The following is a 14,744-nucleotide window of genomic DNA, read 5'->3' as shown; positions in this document are numbered from 1 at the left end:
AACTTCGTCTGAAAATATTACCTTATTCCAATCGAAATTAACATTTTCCTCAGAAAATGCAAAGCGGAATAATCTGTGGTCAATATTATTATTATTATTATTATTATTATTATTATTATTATTATTATTATTGTTTTGTTTTTAATACTATGAATATTATTATTGTTATTATTCTGGTTGTTGCATTATTATTATTATTATTATTATTATTATTATTATTATTATTACTACTACTTATACAAATTATAGTAACTGATCAACATTCCTTTTGGAGAGGGGAGAAGATCCAAGAACTGAGCATTTATTTTAATTCATGGGTAATTAGGAAGAAGTCTCCGATATTACAGAATGTTTCTGTTTAATTGTTCAACTAATCCAAACTCCTGTGCACGTTAATGAATGTATCATTTGTTTCTAGCTAAAGAAAAAATAAAACGAAACAAATATATATACTTATACGAAGGCGGATTCGAACCCGGGTTTTCTGCGTGGGAAGTCAGAGTTTTACCACGGATCTATGACACACACACACACACACACACACACACACACACACACACACACACACACACACACACACACACACACACACACACACACACACACACACACACACACACACACACACACACACACACACACACACACACACACACACACACACACACACACACACACACACACACACACACACACACACACACACACACACACACACACACACACACACACACTCACTCACTCACTCACTCACTCACTCACTCACTCACTCACTCACTCACTCACACACACACACACACACACACACACACACACACTCTCTCTCTCTCTCACTCACTCACTCTGTCTCTCTCTCTCTCTCTTTGTTCCGTATACTGCTTTAGTGCCATCGAAGCATCCACTGTGCTTTTGTATGGCGTGAAGCCGTACTGATTGTGGTTTAGAAGATTTTTGGAGTATACATGGTGCATGATTCTATTTATTAGCAGCTTTTCAAGTACTTTCCCAGCTGTATTTAGAAGGCTTATTGGACGAAATTTTGTCACATCTGTACTTGTCTCTTTTCCGGGTTTAACAATTGGAATTAGTTTAGCTCTCTTCCATTGTCGAGGGAAGTATCCTTTCGAAAGGCAAGCGTTATAAATGGACGTGATATATTTTGGAAATTGTTTGAAAACTTGGAGTAAAATTTTACTGTTTATTCCGTCTTCACCTGGTGATTTATTCGGGTCCATGTTATTTAGAATTCCTCCTATTTCTTGTGAAGTGAATTATTTATCGTCCTGTGTATAGATGGGCAGATTGTTTATCTCCCTCACGTGTCTATGATATTCATTGTCTTCGCTTTCCAGATCTTCTGGCGTGAAGCTCTCGAGCATGTACTGTAGTGTTTCTTTCATGTCCTCTGTTGAAGAGCCATCGGGTTTCTTTAAAGTTGTTAGCTGCGTAGAATGTCTTATTTTTCCTGATGAAAGCCGGTATACAGCATTCCAGGGGTTGTTAGATGGTATTAAACTACAGAATTGTCGCCATGAATCAGTTTTTTCCTTATTAATGAGTGCCTCGTACTTCCTCTTCTCATCCAGGTACAGCATTTTCCTTTCGTCTCTAAGATTTTGATCGTTTTTAGTTCTTTGGAAACGTCTTCTCATAGCATTTGTTTTCTTCCGCATTATTGTTAGTTTATCACTCCACCAAGGAACTGTTTTCCTCTGTAGTGGTTTCCCTGATGACCGACTTATCCTGAAGCATCTCCTGCACGCCGTTCTTAAAATTAGATCGTGTTCTTCAATCAAATTTTCTATATCTGTTGCATCTTCTACAAGTTTGCACATTTCTGCGTCTAGTTTTTTAATTTCTCCTACCATAGAACTCTGATAGATTTTCTTTGAAAACTCGCTTGCGAGTTCTTTGTTGAATTCTCCAAGCTTGTCGTCGTTTATGATGTATTTTATGCCATGAAAATCGAGTGTTCCATTATGCACTGCGTGATGTTTCATGTTGAATGTAAGATAGCGATGATCGGAGCAGCTTTCCTCTCCTCCGCATTCCCAGTCGCTTATTCTCGAAAGAAGTTCCATTGGATACAGTTAGGTCGACATTGCTTTTCCCTCTTCCGTTGTCGAAGGTAGTATGTTCACTCTCCTCGTTCATTATATACAAGTTGCTTGAAGTCAAGTATTCCTCCACTAATTTTCCTCGATTGTTAGTGATAACATCATACCAGGTCTTTGACCTCGCATTGCTGTCCATACAAATTAGTAGACATTTCCCTTTCGTGAAAGATAAAATGTTATCAATTTTTCTGAAATCGATATTTATATCCGTAGTAATATCCATATACATGCTAACTGCATAAGTGCTGAATTTATCCTGAATAAGTTCGATAACAACCATGTCTGAATCGGATATTTGATTTATCATTATTGCATCAACACTTTTATTCGTAATAATGATCGCTGCTCTTATATTAGGTTGTCCGTAAGAGAAAATTCTGTAATTGGATGATATGCCGGCCATTTTATCATTTATCGTATACGGTTCCTGTACGAATATTACGTCTAAACTATATTCCTTAATTATCTGCATGAGATTGTTGGTTGCTACTCTAGAGTGTTTCAAATTGATTTGCAGACATTTAATTCCTGTATTATGCAACCCTGCCATTTTTAGTAGTCGGTATTTTGTTTGTACCTTTCGATTTGAGACTGTAGACATGGACAGTTTTTGTTTAGAGACGAATGGTTTTCGTGTACTTTTCCTTTTTTAGCATAAGTGTTAAATGTAATACAATTGATACATTTGAAGTCTTTCTCCTCAGCTTTACAATCTTGTAGTTTATGTTGTCCTGCACAGAGAGGGCATGTCAATTGTCCGTTGCAATTCTCTGCTTTGTGTCGATATTTACTGCATCGGTAACAACGATTAACTTTTACATAGTCGTCAATCTTGCAGATATGCCAACCCAGTTTCAATTTCCGCTGAACAAGTAGCCTCCGTGTTTCAGAATTTACTTCTACAACCAAGTTGCTAACACTTTTCTTATTCTTGAAGATAAACTTGGGCTTAATTACTTCCTCATTCAAGTTCAATTCGGAGTTCTGGGATAAAATGATTGCAGAAGCATTTTCTACAGTAACCTCCTCTAGTATGTTCCTGATGATCAAATTCGCACGCACACACACACACACACAGTTCAAACCCTTGTTTGCCGATATAAGAGTATGTTCTTGGCTCTCGCTGGTTTCGTCCTTGCTACTCCGATTTTAGTCTTGTGCATCAGTCGCACAGCCGAACGGAACTTAGACAAATTTACGCTTCAAGAGTCCGGTCATTTTTTTTTTTTTTGTCTAAGAGTGTACTGTAATATGACGGATTATAGTAGCCAGCTTTTGTTTGGACGACATCGTTCGTAGTAGCAGTTGGAAATACTGTCCGGTTAGCTGTGCGGCTTGTTCCCATTAGGAAAAACTGTTAATAAAATACAAAGACCAGATCGGTCACCAGCATGGAACAAAGCGATGACAGGTACTGTAATATGACGGATTAGAGTAGCCATCTTTTGTTTGGGCGACATCGTTCGTAGTAGCAGTTGGAAATACTGTCCGGTTAGCTGTGCGGCTTGTTCCCTTTAGGAAAAACTGTTAATAAAATACAAAGACCAGATCGGTCACCAGCATGGAACAAAGCGATGACAGGTACTGTAATATGACGGATTAGAGTAGCCATCTTTTGTTTGGGCGACATCGTTCGTAGTAGCAGTTGGAAATACTGTCCGGTTAGCTGTGCGGCTTGTTCCCTTTAGGAAAAACTGTTAATAAAATACAAAGACCAGATCGGTCACCAGCATGGAACAAAGCGATGACAGGTACTGTAATATGACGGATTAGAGTAGCCATCTTTTGTTTGGGCGACATCGTTCGTAGTAGCAGTTGGAAATACTGTCCGGTTAGCTGTGCGGCTTGTTCCCTTTAGGAAAAACTGTTAATAAAATACAAAGACCAGATCGGTCACCAGCATGGAACAAAGCGATGACAGGTACTGTAATATGACGGATTAGAGTAGCCATCTTTTGTTTGGGCGACATCGTTCGTAGTAGCAGTTGGAAATACTGTCCGGTTAGCTGTGCGGCTTGTTCCCTTTAGGAAAAACTGTTAATAAAATACAAAGACCAGATCGGTCACCAGCATGGAACAAAGCGATGACAGGTACTGTAATATGACGGATTAGAGTAGCCATCTTTTGTTTGGGCGACATCGTTCGTAGTAGCAGTTGGAAATACTGTCCGGTTAGCTGTGCGGCTTGTTCCCTTTAGGAAAAACTGTTAATAAAATACAAAGACCAGATCGGTCACCAGCATGGAACAAAGCGATGACAGGTACTGTAATATGACGGATTAGAGTAGCCATCTTTTGTTTGGGCGACATCGTTCGTAGTAGCAGTTGGAAATACTGTCCGGTTAGCTGTGCGGCTTGTTCCCTTTAGGAAAAACTGTTAATAAAATACAAAGACCAGATCGGTCACCAGCATGGAACAAAGCGATGACAGGTACTGTAATATGACGGATTAGAGTAGCCATCTTTTGTTTGGGCGACATCGTTCGTAGTAGCAGTTGGAAATACTGTCCGGTTAGCTGTGCGGCTTGTTCCCTTTAGGAAAAACTGTTAATAAAATACAAAGACCAGATCGGTCACCAGCATGGAACAAAGCGATGACAGGTACTGTAATATGACGGATTAGAGTAGCCATCTTTTGTTTGGGCGACATCGTTCGTAGTAGCAGTTGGAAATACTGTCCGGTTAGCTGTGCGGCTTGTTCCCTTTAGGAAAAACTGTTAATAAAATACAAAGACCAGATCGGTCACCAGCATGGAACAAAGCGATGACAGGTACTGTAATATGACGGATTAGAGTAGCCATCTTTTGTTTGGGCGACATCGTTCGTAGTAGCAGTTGGAAATACTGTCCGGTTAGCTGTGCGGCTTGTTCCCTTTAGGAAAAACTGTTAATAAAATACAAAGACCAGATCGGTCACCAGCATGGAACAAAGCGATGACAGGTACTGTAATATGACGGATTAGAGTAGCCATCTTTTGTTTGGGCGACATCGTTCGTAGTAACAGTTGGAAATACTGTCCGGTTAGCTGTGCGGCTTGTTCCCTTTAGGAAAAACTGTTAATAAAATACAAAGACCAGATCGGTCACCAGCATGGAACAAAGCGATGACAGGTACTGTAATATGACGGATTAGAGTAGCCATCTTTTGTTTGGGCGACATCGTTCGTAGTAGCAGTTGGAAATACTGTCCGGTTAGCTGTGCGGCTTGTTCCCTTTAGGAAAAACTGTTAATAAAATTCAAAGACCAGATCGGTCACCAGCATGGAACAAAGCGATGACAGGTACTGTAATATGACGGATTAGAGTAGCCATCTTTTGTTTGGGCGACATCGTTCGTAGTAGCAGTTGGAAATACTGTCCGGTTAGCTGTGCGGCTTGTTCCCTTTAGGAAAAACTGTTAATAAAATACAAAGACCAGATCGGTCACCAGCATGGAACAAAGCGATGACAGGTACTGTAATATGACGGATTAGAGTAGCCATCTTTTGTTTGGGCGACATCGTTCGTAGTAGCAGTTGGAAATACTGTCCGGTTAGCTGTGCGGCTTGTTCCCATTAGGAAAAACTGTTAATAAAATACAAAGACCAGATCGGTCACCAGCATGGAACAAAGCGATGACAGGTACTGTAATATGACGGATTAGAGTAGCCATCTTTTGTTTGGGCGACATCGTTCGTAGTAGCAGTTGGAAATACTGTCCGGTTAGCTGTGCGGCTTGTTCCCTTTAGGAAAAACTGTTAATAAAATACAAAGACCAGATCGGTCACCAGCATGGAACAAAGCGATGACAGGTACTGTAATATGACGGATTAGAGTAGCCATCTTTTGTTTGGGCGACATCGTTCGTAGTAGCAGTGTGATGTATGCCGAGAGCTCGCCCCAATACGGGCGGTCCCGCGCATGCAGCCGCTAGCCAGCCGAGCCGGCCCGGCGCACAGTGTGTAATTTAGCGAGTCTAGCCGGCCAAAAATCATTTCTCGAAAACTAATCGCTCAATTTTCATAAAATTTGGTATGTAACTTCAATTATTGAAGTAGATAAGTTTTCAATAATGAAAATGAAAATGACTATTTTTACTGAAAATAAAATTAGTAATATTGCAAAAAAAATCGATTTGAGTGAAAAAATAAATTAATGTTCATAATGTGGAATGCGCTTAAAATTGAAAGCGTAAGACGAAGGATTATTGCTACATATCTTATTCGTTCAGACGTCAGATGCATCCCCATCAGAATCTGTATCCACGCTGCTAGTTTTTCCTTCGGCAGCACCGAGTAATAGAGGCTCGGAGAGAACAGCAGCACTACTATTAAAATCGACAGCGATTTTCTCTTATTAATTTCTTTAAGCTAGTGATGTAAGTGTCCAAAGAAATAAATGTTATGTTTTATTTAACGACGCTCGCAACTGCAGAGGTTATATCAGCGTCGCCTGATGTGCCGGAATTTTGTCCCGCAGGAGTTCTTTTACATGCCAGTAAATCTACTGACATGAGCCTGTCGCATTTACGCACACTTAAATGCCATCGACCTGGCCCGGGATCGAACCCGCAACCTTGGGCATAGAAGGCCAGCGCTATAACAACTCGCCAACCAGGTCGACCCAAAGAAATAAGTAGCCTGTGTCTTTCTTGATGTTTTTCTTGCGAAGACTTCTCTGAAAAGTCTAACATAGTATTTGTTCCACGTTTCCTGGGCTTCCTCAGATAGTTTGCCAGTAGGTATAATAGTGTCATGTGACCTTCTGTCCATGAGCCAAGAGTTTGTAAAGGGTTGTAGGCATATAATACTATTTGTGCAAGCATAAACATAATTCCCTTGTCTTCCTTGCATACATGTCAAGTGGCCGTTCATCAGTATTGCAAAACCTCAAGAAAAAGTTTCTGATAGAGTGTAAACGACTTATTAAATTTCCATCTATTCCCGTAAAATATGCGAAAGTGGAAACCTCCCTGAAAAATATTCTTGCGGTATTTGCATCGTTTTTATTGCGACTGCTTTGTTTTATCATGTCAACAAGGTAGTCCCCTTTCCTGCCTGAACCTATCCTATCTTCAATGTTTCGCAATAAATGAAACGGTGGATTTAAATTAACTTTTAAAAGATTTTACATTTTACTTAATTCTTTATATTGATTAGAGGTCAACTGTAAATCAGTAATGAAAGTGAGATCCTTATTAGGTGACAATTGTTGGTTGTTCCTGCAAAATCAATTTTCACGTTTTTTTCTCGATTTTGTCGCACGTTGAAGTGATGCAAGTAAAAGCTTTCCTACAATATTGGCCGCATCTCTTTTCCTAGAAGTTCTGAAACTCATATGGGCAGCAGAAAGCTTTTCCTCTGGTGATCTTTCTTTAAAAAGTGGACTAAATTTTTTCCGTTTTGATCTTTCGCTCAGTTCTCCGAAAAGTTTACGTGGACGTCCCCGAATGCTTGTACGGGCAGACTCAAATTGGAATTGTTTTGTAGTAGATTTCAAAGTATTATATATTTTATTCTCAGACTTTGCATCTTGGTTCAAACATAGCACATTATATTTTAAGAAAATATTCTCATTCATGTTGTATTTTTCCCACCGTAATCGAATTTTCGAGCATAGAAAATTAATTAATTTTTTTATTGACTGTAAAATGTCTTCAGAGTATTCTTTGAGACCAAAATGTTCAATTATATTTGAGAATTTCACTTTTTTCTCGCTATTGTTCCATACCTGGAAAACAGCTCTCCGGATTACGGAGCGCATGGTGTCTGAAAATAATTAATAGTTTTTCTGTCTGCATCTGGTTGCAGAAAAAAATCACGACGTCTTGCTCAGAAAAGCATAATGAATATCTCCACAAAATTTTAGCGAGGTGATAGAGGGCTACACCTTTTAAAATTCAACTCAAAGTAATGTAATAAGATAGAACTTTGACTCTCTGCACATGTATATTCAGACACTTATTCTAGACAATAAGATAATAATTTTTAGCGAAAAAATTAGGTTATTTGTAAAATATATACCTTCTTATAATATATCCACACTGTATATTAAAGGAAAATATTATATTAACTTCCTCACTTTGCATCATCCAAATACAAACTGCGCGCCCGCCTCTGCAGCGTAAATGATCTTATCGCAGACATGCAACTTTCGCTCTGTTGTGAGGGTCCCCTAACAGATGTAAGCATCTGTCTACACTTGGATAGTATACTATGGAGTGTTATAAACACGTCTATATAAGAATTTAGAATTAAAGATGTATGTGTATGTATTTATTTACACTGCAAGTGGGCAAGCACCCGTTGGCAGTGGTATATACAATATTAACAATACACAATAAAATAAAATGGGGTGTGAAAATTGATTTTTGGCCGGCTAGCTGCTTGAAATTACACACTGTGCGGCGCGGCGTGAGCACTCATCGTTCGTAGTAGCAGTGTGATGTATGCCGAGAGCTCGCGCCAATACGGGAGGTCCCGCGTATGCAGCATCTAGCCAGCCGAGCCGGCCCGGCTGTGAGCGCTCGTCTTGGGATTTGGCTTCAGCAGCAGACAAACGGAGGCGCCTGTAAGGCCTCAGGGAACAATATTTAAATGAAATAATGTGAAGATAGAGTATTATAGAGATCATAGATCTTGACTAATATATATGAATGAAGTAATGTGAAGATAGAATATTATAGAGCTCATAGCTGTTGAGTATTATATATGAAAGAAATAATGTAAAGTTAAAGTATTATAGAGCTCATAGCTCTTGAGTATTATAATATATGAATGAAATAATGTGAAGATAAAGTATTATAGAGCTCATAGCTCTTGAGTAATATATATGAATTAAATAAAGTGAAAATGGAGCATTATAGAGCTCATAGCTCTTGAGTAATATACATGAATTAAATAAAGTGAAGATGGAATATTATAGACATGGCTCTTGAGTATAATAAACGAATGAATATGACTGCTTTTCCCACGGTCTTCTGCTCTAAGAGCTCGGCCTTATGTGGGGTGAATTTTTAGAGAGACATGCAGCCGTCTCCCTATGTACTATATCCAAGGATTACACTAATAATGCAATTTAAGTCATGGCGAGTGGCTATGCAGTGTGTTTTGTGCCGTCACGTAGCGGTATGTTTTATGACAGCGCTTACCACGGTCCTCTGCTCTATGAGCACGGCCTTATGTGGGGTGTAGATTTTCAAAGATACTTGCAGCCATCTCTCTAAGTATTGCGGGCGTGAGCTTTAAGCTCGAGGTTAGATGAGGGGCTTCCCCCCCCCCCATAAGAAAAACCAGTTAAAGATGAAACAAAGCGATGTCGGGTACTGTATTGTCACGGTTTAAAGACTCTTGATCTCGCCCGGCCTCTCGCCTACGGGGAATGAAGTTCCGCTGCGAAACTGATGTCCGGTTAGCGGTGGGGCTTCTCCCATTGGAAAAACCTGTTAATAAAATAGAAACACCGGATCGGTCACCAGCATGGAAGAAAGATATAAGCCGTCAAGTAGCGGTATGTTTTATGACAGCACTTACCACGGTCCTCTGCTCAAAGAGCACGGCCTTATGTGGGGTGTAGTTTTTCAAAAGAGACTTGCAGCCGTCTCTCTACGTATTCCGGGCGTGAAATTTAAGCTCGAGGTTAGATGTTGGGCTACTCACCCACATAAGAAAAACCAGTTAAAGATGAAACAAAGCGATGTCGGGTACTGTATTGTCACGGTTTAAAGACTCTTGATCTCGCCCGGCCTCTCGCCTACGGGGAATGAAGTTCCGCTGCGAAACTGATGTCCGGTTAGCGGTGGGGCTTGTCCCATTAGAAAAACTTGTTAATAAAATAGAAAGAACGGGACGGTCACCAGCATAGAAGAAAGAGATATGCCGTCACATAGCGGTATGTTTTATGACAGCAATTACCACGGTCCTCTGCTCTATGAGCACGGCCTTATGTGGGGTATAGTTTTGCAAAGATACTTGCAGCCATCTCTCTCAATACTCCGGGAGTGAGCTTTAAGCTCGAAGTTAGCTGTGGGGCTAACCAGTTGAAGAAGAAACAAAGCGATGTCGGGTACTGTATTGTCACGGTTTAAAGACTCTTGATCTCGCCCGGCCTCTCGCCTGTGGGACCGGATCGGTCGCCAGCAATTAAGAAAGATATATGCCTTCAAGTAGCGGTATGTTTTATGACAGCACTTACCACGGTCCTCTGCTCAAAGAGCACGGCCTTTTGTGGGGTGTAGTTTTTCAAAGAGACTTGCAGCCGTCTCTCTAAGTATTCCGGGCGTGAACTTTAAGCTCGAGGTTAGATGAGGGGCTTCCCCCCCCCATAAGAAAAACCAGTTAAAGATGAAACAAAGCGATGTCGGGTGCTGTATTGTCACGGTTTAAAGACTCTTGATCTCGCCAGCAATTAAGAAAGATATATGCCTTCAAGTAGCGGTATGTTTTATGACAGCACTTACCACGGTCCTCTGCTCAGAGAGCACGGCCTTATGTGGGGTGTAGTTTTACAAAAGAGAGTTGCAGCCGTCTCTCTACGTATTCCGGGCGTGAAATTTAAGCTCGAGGTTAGATGTTGGGCTACTCACCCACATAAGAAAAACAAGTTAAAGATGAAACAAAGCGATGTCGGGTACTGTATTGTCACGGTTTAAAGACTCTTGATCTCGCCCGGCCTCTCGCCTACGGGGAATGAAGTTCCGCTGCGAAACTGATGTCCGGTTAGCGGTGGGGCTTGTCCCATTAGAAAAACCTGTTAATAAAATAGAAAGAACGGGACGGTCACCAGCATAGAAGAAAGAGATATGCCGTCACGTAGCGGTATGTTTTATGACAGCAATTACCACGGTCCTCTGCTCTATGAGCACGGCCTTATGTGGGGTATAGTTTTGCAAAGATACTTGCAGCCATCTCTCTCAATACTCCGGGAGTGAGCTTTAAGCTCGAAGTTAGCTGTGGGGCTAACCAGTTGAAGAAGAAACAAAGCGATGTCGGGTACTGTATTGTCACGGTTTAAAGACTCTTGATCTCGCCCGGCCTCTCGCCTGTGGGACCGGATCGGTCGCCAGCAATTAAGAAAGATATATGCCTTCAAGTAGCGGTATGTTTTATGACAGCACTTACCACGGTCCTCTGCTCAAAGAGCACGGCCTTTTGTGGGGTGTAGTTTTTCAAAGAGACTTGCAGCCGTCTCTCTAAGTATTCCGGGCGTGAACTTTAAGCTCGAGGTTAGATGAGGGGTTTCCCCCCCCCATAAGAAAAACCAGTTAAAGATGAAACAAAGCGATGTCGGGTGCTGTATTGTCACGGTTTAAAGACTCTTGATCACGCCAGCAATTAAGAAAGATATATGCCTTCAAGTAGCGGTATGTTTTATGACAGCACTTACCACGGTCCTCTGCTCAAAGAGCACGGCCTTATGTGGGGTGTAGTTTTACAAAAGAGAGTTGCAGCCGTCTCTCTACGTATTCCGGGCGTGAACTTTAAGCTCGAGGTTAGATGTTGGGCTACTCACCCACATAAGAAAAACCAGTTAAAGATGAAACAAAGCGAAGTCGGGTACTGTAACATGACGGTTTAAAGACTCTTGATCTCGCCCGGCCTCTCGTCTACGGGGAATGACGTTCCGCTGCGAAACTGATGTCCGGTTAGCGGTGGGGCTTCTCCCATTAGAAAAACCTGTTAATAAAATAGAAAGACCGGGACGGTCACCAGCATAGAAGAAAGAGATATGCCGTCACGTAGCGGTATGTTTTATGACAGCAATTACCACGGTCCTCTGCTCTATGAGCACGGCCTTATGTGGGGTATAGTTTTGCAAAGATACTTGCAGCCATCTCTCTCAATACTCCGGGAGTGAGCTTTAAGCTTGAAGTTAGCTGTGGGGCTTCTCACCCATGAGAAGAACCAGTTGAAGAAGAAACAAAGCGATGTCGGGTGGTGTATTGTCACGGTTTAAAGACTCTTGATCTCGCCCGGCCTCTCGCCTGTGGGGAATGAAGTTCCGCTGCGATACTGATGTCCGGTTAGCGGTGGGGCTTCTCCCATTAGAAAAACCAGTTAATAAAATAGAAAGACTGGATCGGTCGCCAGCATGGAAGAAAGATATATGCCGTCAAATAGCGCTATGTTTTATGACAGCACTTACCACGGTCCTCTGCTCAAAAAGCACGGCCTCATGTGGGGTGTAGTTTTTCAAAGAGACTTGCAGCCGTCTCTCTAAGTATTCCGGGAGTGAACTTTAAGCTCGAGGTTAGATGAGGGGCTTCCCCCCCCCATAAGAAAAACCAGTTAAAGATGAAACAAACCGATGTCGGGTACTGTATTATCACGGTTTAAAGACTCTTGATCTCGCCCGGCCTCTCGCCTACGGGGAATGAAGTTCCGCTGCGAAACTGATGTCCGGTTAGCGGTGGGGCTTCTCCCATTAGAAAAACCTGTTAATAAAATAGAAAGACCTGGTCGGTCACCAGCATAGAAGAAAGAGATATGCCGTCACGTAGCGGTATGTTTTATGACAGCAATTACCACGGTCCTCTGCTCTAAGAGCACGGCCTTATGTGGGGTGTAGTTTTGCAAAGATACTTGCAGCCATCTCTCTAAATACTCCGGGAGTGAGCTTTAAGCTCGAGGTTAGCTGTGGGGCTTCCCCCATAAGAAAAACCAGTTAAAAATGAAACAAAGCGATGTCGGGTACTGTATTGTCACGGTTTAAAGACTCTTGATCTCGCCCGGCCTCTCGCCTACGGGGAATGAAGTTCCGCCGCGCAACCCTTGTTCGGTTAGCGGTGGGACCTCTCCCGCATATGGAAAACCAGTTAAAGATGAAACAAAGCGATGTCGGGTATTGTATAATCACGGTTTAAAGACTCTTGATCTCGCCCGGCCTCTCGCCTGCGGGGAATGAAGTTCCGCCATGCGAATTGTCCAGAGAGCGGTGCGGATTTTCCTCCATTAGGAAAACGTCTGAGTAAAATGCAATGACCGAAACGGTCACCAGAATGGAAGAAAGAGATATGCCGTCATGTAGCGGCTTTTTTTTATGGCAGCAGCTACCACAGTCCTCTGCTCTAAGAACACAGGCGTATGTGGAGTGTTTTTCAAAGAGACTTACAGCTGTCTCTCCATGTATAGCGGGCGTGAGCTTAAAGCTCGAGTTTAGCGGTGTGGCTTGCCCACCAGTTAAAGATGAAACAAAGAGATGTCTGCTACTGTAATATGACAGTTTAAAGAGACTTTATCTCGCCCGTCTTCTCGCCTATGCGGGAATGAACTTCCGCTGCGCTAGTGTTGTCCGGTTAGAGGTGCGGATTCTTCCCCATTAGAAAAACCTGTTAAGAAAATACAAAGACCGGAACGGTCACCAGAATGGAACAAAGAGATAACGGGTAGTTTAATATAATGTTTTAAATACTCTTGATATTGCCCGGCATCCCTGCTACGGAGAATGAAGTTCCACTGTGCTACTGTTGTCCAGTTAGCGGTGAGTATTCTGCAGCATTAGAAAAAAACTATTAATAAAATAGAAAGATGTGAACAGTCACCAGAATGGAAAAAAGGTATGTCGGGTTCTGTATTATCACGGTTTAAAGGGACTTGATCTCTCTCAGCCTCTCGCCGCCCATACTTTCCAACGGAGAATGAATTTCCGCGGCGTGACTTCAATAGGAGTGATCGCGCGGATTGTGTCCTGCAAAGAAACTTGTTAGTGAACTATTAAGACCAAGGTAAATAGTTTTAATAGATGTTTGAAAGGTGATTTGTAGTATGGGCGTATCGTCTTGTGTGCGTAGTATCGTCACGCAGCGGTAAGTTCCGTAATCTTAGAGCGGGAGTAATGATCAGAGTTAAGCATATATGCACACAGCGCGAATATAGTTTTGGCGTATCGTCATGCGTTCGTAGTACTGTGACGCAGCGGTAAGTTCAGCAAACTTAGAGCGGGAGGAATGTTCGGAGTTAAGCCTATATGTACATAGCACGAATATAGAAGTGGATTCACCGCAACAAAGAGGGCTGTTAATGAACTTTAGGGATGTTAGAGAAAGATGTATTCGGAGGAAGGATACGAGGAGGCCGGCTCTGTACGTGTATTAAGACGGAAGCCGGGGGCCCGTTGTGATCTGTTCTGCGTATTGTTTTGCTGAACTCGCTCTGTTTCCGCTTGTCTTGGTAATATGTGTTGTGTTCTAGTTCTGGGGAGCAGACAGTACGGATTTTGAGAAGACATATACATGAGATGATAAGAAGACTGAGTTTGGAAGAGAGTTGAACGAAAATTGATGAGAACAACATGTACTCGGAGGAGGGCACTGTAAGTGCATTAATACGGATGCCGTCTGCCTGTGGTGACCTGTTCTGCATGTTGCTGATCTGATATAGCTATGTTTGCGCTGCCCTCGGTAATATGTGTTGTGTTGTAGCTCTGGATAGCAGAGAGTATGGATTAGGAGGACACATAGAAATGATATGCTGTGAAGATGGAGTGAGGAAGACTTTGCGAAATGTGAATTGTTGTGAATTAACATAGATTTATTATTTGAAAAACTTGCAAATGTAGGCCTGAAGTAGTAATGCATTTATAAGTGTATTGTCTTTCAAGATTGTACCAGAACGGTTACCAGCTTAGAACAAAGCGATGTCGGGTACTGTA

This window comes from Periplaneta americana, chromosome 16 (assembly GCF_040183065.1).
Source record: "Periplaneta americana isolate PAMFEO1 chromosome 16, P.americana_PAMFEO1_priV1, whole genome shotgun sequence".
Classification (NCBI taxonomy): Eukaryota; Metazoa; Arthropoda; class Insecta; order Blattodea; family Blattidae; genus Periplaneta; species Periplaneta americana.
The sequence above is the reverse complement of the archived record's forward strand: the minus strand, read 5'-3'. Positions refer to the sequence as shown.